Raw genomic sequence first — 9529 nt, 5'->3', positions numbered from 1 at the left:
ATTCAACCCTTCTACCTCCTTCTGTCTTCACAAGAGATTTTGAAGTCTCATATATTGTTACACTGAGAGAAAACTGTTAAACATTTTTCAGTCCTAGTTCAAACTTTGGGGTGTGACTTTGGAAAGTGTCCTGTTACTGCATTCTAGAGGAATATAAACTTTGTACTTCTGGGCCATTGTCAGCCATTTCCAGCTGAAAATTTATTTCTCCAATAAAATAGCTCAAGTTTCCTGGCTATAAGTTTGGTCAGAAATACTCCACTGAATGATTGCCGCATAATTGCTCACGGCCATGGAAGAACAAATCAGGATCCAGACGTCACAAGGCTGAGATCAGCAGTATCTGAAACAAGCCAGTCAATATTGTTCAAGCAACTGAAATGTCTGAAGTAGTGGCATAGAAAATGGGACCAGAGCTTCATTAAAAAGTTAAGGTGTGGAGATTTGCTGCAGATACCAAGACTAAAATAATTATTCGTACTTAACTGTTTGCCTTCCCAACAGATCTTCTATTGGAGCTATTGGATGCAGAATTCTTTTGTATCAACACCAAACCCAGAGGTCCCTTGCTGTTCCCTGATATGAGTAAACCTATCTGAAGTTGTAAAGAAACAAAACAATTGCAGATCCCATAATATTGGATCTTTAATTGATCATCCAACCTTGCCCAGCTTGTAGGTACTTGGCCTTCTTCTTGGGCTTTTCCAGGGTCTCTGGCCTCCCTCGGTGACCCTAGAAGTTCCTAACCTCTCTCCTGGCCAACTTGCATCTCATCTTTTTCCCACTTGATCCCAGAGCCCATACTCACCTGCTTCTCCAGCAAATCCCATAAATCAAACCAAACACTTCCTTGGAGTGGAACAACAATCTAAATTTGTTTTGAATGTTGCAAAATGAAGAAAAAACAATAGTTACCAAGGAAAAACAGTCCACAGGATTTGTTAAGAGCATGGTATAAATGTTTTAAGGGTACTAAGTATTTATGTAGTCCTAGCTACCTTCCTCAGAAACAAATATGCAAAATGATCTTTGCTTATTTCTATAACTAATAAAAGTAAATACCATTTTTCTATAATTTTATATTTTGGCTCAACTCAGCTGCAATATTTTGAACTTTTTGAAACATGCCTACCATCAGGAAGCAGGTACAGAAGCCTGAAGGCACAGACTCAAAGTATGTGTGCAGTATACAACTCTGAGATTCAACTTCTCCAGATAACCACAAAACACAGAAAACCACAGAGATGTTCAAAGAAAAACATTAACTCCCTGTCATGGTCCGGTCTGTGGACTCAGGACTCTGGGTCTTCCAGCTGTCTCTTGTTTTGATTGAGTTAAGCATAGGCACCTGATTCCCATCTTGGGGCTTGGAATATAAGTAGCCTTGGGGTTGAGTGTGGGCTGCTGGTTTGTCTTGTCAGTCCCCCTTGGAGCAACCTGCTGATGGAAGGCTAGTGAAACCATTCGTGATCTCTAGGCCTGGTTGGAGGACCACTGCTTCATGAAGCCTTGTCTCCTAGTCCATGGTTTCTAGTCCTGGTTCTGCTTTCCCTAGCCCAAGTCTGTGTTCTCGTCCCTGCTCCTTGTCTGTATCCTGTCACATCCTTACTCTAGTCAAGTCCTGTTCCTTGTATGTCAGTGTCTGTGTCTTGCATTTGGGTTCATTCCCAATGCCCCCACCTGTGACAGAACGAACCAGCAAACCATGGACCCAGCAACACAGACACTGGAGATGAACTCTCGCCATTCAAGATTCCCTAGTGTCGAAACCGCCCCCCACCCACCTGCCCGAGTCGTCCTTGGTCCTGGAGAGCCTGTTCGGTCACCTGGAGGCTCCCATAGAAGGGGAGATACTGTCATGGGCCGGTCTGTGAAGTCCGCATTCTGGTTCATGGTCTGGTCTGTGGACTCAGGACTCCGGGTCTTCCAGCTGTCCCTTGTTTTGATTGAGTAAAGCACAGGCACCTGATTCCCATCTTGGGGCTTGGAATATAAGTAGCCTTGGGGTTGAGTGTGGGCTGCTGGTTTGTCTCGTCAGTCCCCCTTGGAGCAACCTGCTGATAGAAGGCTAGTGAAACCATTTCTGATCTCTAGGCCTGGTTGGAGGACCACTGCTTCATGGAGCCTTGTTGCCACTCGTCGGAGCAGTCATCATGGTATGGATTTGGCTGTTTCTGTAGCCAGCCAAGGTTGCTGGCTGCCCCGAGACTCAGAGCCATCCCGGACTGAGCTCCCTCCCTGTCCTTGCCTCTGCTGGGTAAGCCAGACCGCAATTGCCATTACCCTACGGTTGGTTCTGTCCCTTCCTGTCCCTTGCCTCCATTGGATAAGCAGGCCGTTTGCCGTTACCCTGCAGTTGGGTCCGTCCCTCCCTGTCCTTGCCTCCATGGGGTGAAGTTCCGCGTCCTGCCCAGGAGTTCCGCGTCCCGCCCAGGAGTTGCTCCAAGAACCCAAGCCTGCAGCCAAGCTCAAGACCCAAGATCCTAAGCCCGCAGCCAAGCTCGTCCCAAGATCCCAAACCTGCAGCCCTCAAGACCGAAGATCCCAAGCCTGCAGCCAAGCTCAAGACCCAAGGCACAAGCCTCAAGCCTCAAGAGCAAAGAGCCCAGCCTGTCTCCAAGCTCAGGCCTCTAGACCCCAGCCACGTCCTGTCCTGAAGCCATGTCATGTCCTTGCCTAGTTCTGGGGTCTGAGCCCGAGGCAAGACCCAGGTTCTTGGTCCTTGTCCAGTCTCGGGCTCGGAGTCAAAGCCTTGTCTCCTAGTCCATGGTTTCTAGTCCTGGCCCCGCTTTCCCTAGCCCTGGTCTGCGTTCTTGTCCCTGCTTCTTGTCTGTATCCTGTCACATCCCTACCCTAGTCAAGTCCTGTTCCAGTGTCTGTGTCTTGCATTTGAGTCCGTTCGCAACGCCCCCACCTGTGACACCCGCTGGTACAAAAAAAATCTCAGAAACAGCAACACCATCACCCCACACGAAAATATCACGCAAACTGCAACACGATCATTAATACCCCCATGTGAAAAAACAGACTCGATGATTCAGAAACACGCTTCTTCCCCTCTGCTACCTGATTTCTGAATGGACATTGAATGCATGAACACTAACTCACCACATTTTCTAATTTTTATTTTTGCACTAATTATTTAATTTAATTATTTAATATATATGTACTTACTGTAATTCTCATTGTTTTATTATTATTGTTGCCGCAGAGACAAATTTCACAACATGCAGTATGCGTGTGATACTAAACCTGATTTTAGGAAGGGCCTAACTCGCATGTCTCCATGGTGAGTGGAACAAATTCAGAAAGAAGACAACTGTTTATAAAATGAGCGTCTGTAAAGAGACTGGAGCTGTCGATTCCTTTATCAACTATGCTGTCAGGGTCCAGCAATTCCCTCACCACCCACCCCCTCCATTATTATTAAACCGGGTAATTAAATTAAATACAACAATCAATGGGAATAACACCTACAATGGAAATAATATGTAAGATGTGTAGCTTGGATGGTTGATGGTTGGGTTAAGTTGTTAGAAACATAGAAGCATAGAAACATAGAACCTACAGCACAATACAATCCCTCCAGCCCACAAAGCTGTGCCAAACAGGTCCTTACCTTACAACTACCTAGGCTTACCCATAGTCCTCTACTTTTTAAGCTCTATGTATGCATCCAGGAATCACTTAAAAGACCCCATCGTTTCTGCCTCTACCACCGCCACTGGCAGCCCATTCCACGCGCTCACCACTCTCTGTGTAAAAAACTTACTCCTGACATCTCCTCTGTACCTACTTTCAAGCATCTTAAAACTATGCCCTCTCGTGCTAGCCGTTTCAGCCCTGGGAAAAAGCCTCTGACTATTGTGACAGCAGACCAAATTATCAGAAGATTGATGCCGATAAGAGGACAATGGGGCAACATTCAAAATGCTAATAAGAGAGAGACGAGAGAGATTACCGAAAGGAGACACAGTTCCGAGTATTGTCAGAGACTGGTTGCTTTGAACCCGAACTGTTTGAAGTTTGATGGACAGGCGATACCCCAGCAGGGGGATAAAAGGAACAGGTTCGCTAAAGCAACACACACCATGACACCACGAGGTAACGAGACCCTGGAAGCGGTGTGCCCCCACAAGTTGATGAGAGTTTTGGAGGTCTGGTCACGGGACCAGCCATAGATGCACAGGGTGGAAAGATACGGTTGGGCGGGAACCCGGTGTGTGTGTCCGCCCTTGCCTGGGTGCTGGGTTCACCACAGAAGAACGATCGTATCTGGAACAGAGGGGTCACAGTCGGTGACCTCAGAAGACATTACAAAGGGCTCACCCGAAAGCTAACTGCGAGGAATATCGAAGGTCTGTTTGGAATCCGATTTGCATATTCATTCGCTCTCTCTCTCTCTCTCCCCCCAACGGCACAACAGTGATTACTGCGAACTGAAACTGAACTGAACTCTGTGTCACTTGAGACTGATCATTTTACCCCTAGACTGCGATAGAGCTTGATTGATCCTATTATCCTAGTTCTGTGTACATGTGTGTTTTATCATTCCTAACCCGTTGCATTTATATCCTTAATATTAGAGTACTGTGTTACTTATTTCTTTAATAAAACTTTCTTAGTTCCAGTAATCCAGACTCCAACTAAGTGGTCCATTTCTGCTGGTTTGGCAACCCAGTTACGGGGTACGTAACTCTATCCACACGATCAATGCCTCTCATTATCTTGTACACCTCTATCAGGTCACCTCTCATCCTCCGTCACTCCAAGGAGAAAAGGCTGAGTTCACTGAAATGTTGGCATGCTCCCCAATCCAGGCAACATCCTTGTAAGTCTCCTCTGCACCCTTTCTACGGTTTCCATGTCCTTCGTGTAGTGAGGTGACCAGAATTGAGCACAGTACTCCAAGTGGGGTCTGACCAGGGTCCTATATAGCTACAACATTACCTCTCGGCTCTTAAACTCAATCTCACGATTGATGAAGGCCAATGCACCGTATGCCTTCTTAACCACAGAGTCAACCTGCACAACAACTTTGAATGTCCTATGGACTCAGACCCCCAAGATCCCTCTGATCCTCCACACTGCCATTAAAACTATACTCTTCCATCATATTTGACCCACCAAAATGAACCCTTCACACTTATCTGGGTTGAACTCCATCTGCCACTTCTCAGCCCAATTTTGCATCCTATCAATGTCCTGTTGTAACCTTTGACAGCCCTCCGCACAATCCACAACGCCCCCAACCTTTGTGTCATCAGCAAATTTACTATCGTATCCCTCCATTTCTTCACCAGCCTCCAAGCAGAATATGACCCGTCTACAACCACTCTGTGCCTACTGTGGGCAAGCCAAGATGTCCGATCTCGGTAATTTACCTGCAAATGTTTCGTCACCATGTGAGGAGATGTCATCAGTGCACTGTCAATTGTGATGCGTCCTCTGAATGCTTGGCCTTTATAAATATTTTTCAATCAGCTGATTGGTCGTCATTACAGAAATACAATTGAGATTTGGTGTGGAAATCTCATCGCTGATTGTTTGTGCGGTGAACTTTGTGCATTGTGGGGACTGCATCACACATAATGTCGGCCAAATTGGGAGAAAATTATCCACAAGGATCCATGAACACCAACTGGCCGTAAAGTGGCGTGACCTACTCTCCCTGGTCTCTATCCACGAAGATCAAGAGGGGCACAAATTCGACTGGGCATCAGTGGAAGTCATGGCGCAAGTGAACATGTGGAATGCAAGAGAGTTTTAGAAGTGAGGTTTTCCATGAACAATTCTCTAAACAAACACACAGACCTCAATCCTATTTATGAGCGATGCAGGCAAAATCGAGACCACAGCGCATGAAGTTCGCCACACAACCAATCAGTGATGAGATTTCCTCCCCGCATCACAATTGATGGCGACCAATCAGCTGATTGATAAGTATATAAAGTCCAAACATTTGGAGGACACACCACAATCGACAGCGCACTGATGATATCTCTTTGCATGGTGATGAAATGTTGGCAAGTAATTTGCCAAGATCGGAGAACAACTCAACCCAACCAACACCTACAATATTTACTTATCATGTTCATATTATTTAATTAGGTCAATAAAAGGAGCCCTTGAAACAGCACCTTTAATCCTGTTCTCCCTGTTTATTTTAGTGTACCACGTTTTCTCACACAAGTCCACTAATGCTGTCGCCCTCTCCAACCAACCCCTCTGAAATTATGGTTCAGGCGACACTGCCACATGGAAAATGAAAGAAGTGTAAAATAATTAACCCAGGAGAAAGATCAGAATTGGAATTAGGTTTAATATCAGTGGCATAAGTTGCGAAACTTATTAACTTTGTGGCAGCAGTGCAAAGCAATGCATAATAATAGAAAAAAAGCTGTGGATTACACTAAGTGTATATATGTATATTAAATAATCAAATTAAGATAAGTAGTGCAAAAACAGAAATTTAAAAAATTGTGTAGTGCTCATGGGTTCATTTAGAAGTTGGATGACAGAGGGGAAGAAGCTGTTTCTGAATCGTTGAGTATGTGATTCAGGCTTTTGTCCCTCCTTCCTGTTGGTTGCACTGAGAAGGGGCCATGTGAAGGTCCTTGAAGATGGAAGCCGCTTTTCTGAGGCGCCTCTCATTGATGATGTCTTGGATGCAAGGGAGGCTAGCAACCATGACGGATTTACAACTCTCTGCATGGTACTACGTTCCTGTGCAGTAGGCCCCACCACCTCCCATACAGCCAGTCAGAATGCTCTCCACAGTACATCTCTAGAAGTTTGCGAGCGTAATGAAAGATGTAAGGAAAAAAAGAATATTTTGCCAACAACACATAGAATGAGTCATAAAGAACAAACCAAATGAGGTTCAAGTAAGAATTCAGCCTAGCCGCAATGATATAGAGACCGTTACTGAGTCATAACAGCAAGACCATCTGGAGAAGAAACATCATGCCAGTTTAAAAAGGGTACAAATAAGTAGCTTTGATGATTAAGAAAAGGGAAACAGACAGCCACCAGCATGGTTTGACCCACCATGATTGCATTCAGTGTATTGCTTGAATGGAGCAGGCATGAAAAAGCTAGCAAGGTCCCCGCCACATTGTATGTTCTCACTGTGACCACATGGGTTTCCGCCAGGGGCTTCAGTTTCCTCCCACAGTCCAAAGACATACCGGTTGGTAGGTTAACTGGTCATTGTAAATTGTCCCGTGATTAGGCTAGGGTTAAGTCGGGGGATTGCTGGGTGGTGGCTTAAAGGCCGAAACAGCCTACTCTACACTATATGTCAATAAATCAAAAAAAAATCCCATATTTAGTTAAGGCTGTTGTCAACAGAAACACATAGAAAATGTTTGCAGTCAACTGGTAATTGGGTAACAGGTAAGTCAATAGAGAATTGTTGGGAGGTGTTTGGAAACAGATTTAAAATGAATTAAATGGAATAAGTCTGTAAGCCTAAGAGATTTGTTTGCCAAAACAAAGAAATTGCAGAAGGGATAAATACAGGGACATCAGCCTCCAGAAAACTAATACAACAAAACAGGCAACAATACCAAAATAGCACAACCTTGCTGAATAGGGGAGACATGAAGAACTTTGAAAAGTAACAAAACAAGTAGAGCTACATAAAGGGAAAATTAAAAGGAAGATGCATGAAATTATGTAGATGCATGCGTTGGTGGTTTGCCATTGTGCCCGCCAATGATATGAAACCTATGTGAGAGAACTTTTAAAATGGAAAAGCCTTTTCACTGGGGAAATTCCACTGTCTCGACCTCAGAAATCGAGTCCAGTGGTAAAAACAAGCATCACAAACTGAAGTATTCCTTGGTTGGAGTGGATGAACATGATGTCTTCTGCGGCTTGTCATACCCTTTGCTCTCCATAGAACATTGCAGTATTGCTTTCCTGGCTGTTAGATCTCACTATAGATGTCATCTGCCCAGTCCACCAGAGCTGACTTCACATGCTAGGACAGGCATGTCCCTATCTCACCAGGGTATGAGGCCGCTGGCTGTTCTCACCTATTTTAGTGCACCTGTTGAAGCGATGGACCAGGGGATGGGCAATGTCACATGCAAATGGCTACTTGGAGCCGCAGGTGAGAGCTGACTGTCCAGTGGGGGCCAAAAGTGAGTGACCTGCCCCAGAATGGACTCGACAAGCCCATTCATCAGACACGCCATATACCCTAAAATGGTGTACGTGTGTAGTTTTTAGAGAGAGTCGAATAAGGAAGAGCTCAAGTTAGAGCATTTCTCCATTTCTCTTTGTAATTCATTATATTTTTAGTGTTACATGCTCTTTGAATTAAAGCCTACACATATAGTACCAAAATATCAAAAAGCAACAGCAAAATTTTTAACTGCATTGAGAAAGAAAGCAAAGGGAAGAATAGATTTAAATACAAATTATAATGATGTAAATGAAAATAGGAAGTGGCAAGCTGCTATTCTTTTGGTTCAATCTTTACATTAGAGGGAGAGGACAGTGTGCTAAATCGTTTATGGAAGGGATTCCTATCCTGGGGTCTATGGACCCCTCGGTTAATGGTAGGAGTCCTTGGCATAAAAAAGGTGGAGAAGCACTGCTTTAAAAGGAGACCATTAACATAGAGATATCATTGTTGATATAAGATAATAGTAACAATGAAAATAATGGGATGAAACAGTGAACGATCATATGGTTTCCTTGATTTTAAAACAAGAAGCTGAGAAGGTTACAGATACCCTATCCACAACCTGAAAGTGTTTTCACAATGCAGGAATTTTAATTTAGTTTGGAAATGTGCTCTTATCCCTGCAGTTTTAAAGTAGCACATTGGCTTTGAAGTAGGTCTCAATGAGTAATGAAATTTGCATATCCACTATTTGGCATGGTGTGACCAATAGGGATCTGAGATGTAAGGGTTAAATTATGAGGCTAAATTACGCCAACTATAATTGTATGCACTGGAATTTGGAATATTGTGGGGTATTAGGATCAGATTTCTAAAGGTATGAAAGGGCATTGATAAGATTTTTGAGGAAAAAAATATTCTTGCTGATTGGTAAATCTTGAACTCAAGGATAAAACCTCAACATTTGGAGCTAGACCTTAAGAGTGAATTAGAAACACCATATGTAAATGAGGTAGAAGTTTGGAGCTTCCTCCTGTGAGTAACAGCAATTAATTATAAAAATGCCCTGGATAGGATTTTGCTAACCATAGATTTTAGGGGATCGGTTACAGTGTTGGTTTGCATCAAGTCACAGGTCAGTCCTGATCTCTTTGAAAGTCTGAACAGGATCAAACGTTTACAGCTTATTGCTATTCCATTTTTTGATCTGTGCTGATACCCTATAACATGGGACGGTGTTGAACTTTGTTTGACAGTTTATTCTCTAGAGTAGGGGTCGGCAAACTTTTTGCCTCTGTGGGTCGGATCGCGTAGTAATGAGCGGACGGTGGGTCAGATAAATGCCATAAAAAACTTGAAATATGGGAATTATCCATTTAAATACATCTAGTT

This window comes from Mobula birostris, chromosome 23 (genome assembly GCF_030028105.1).
Source record: "Mobula birostris isolate sMobBir1 chromosome 23, sMobBir1.hap1, whole genome shotgun sequence".
Lineage (NCBI taxonomy): Eukaryota > Metazoa > Chordata > Chondrichthyes > Myliobatiformes > Myliobatidae > Mobula > Mobula birostris.
This window is presented reverse-complemented; position numbering follows the sequence as displayed.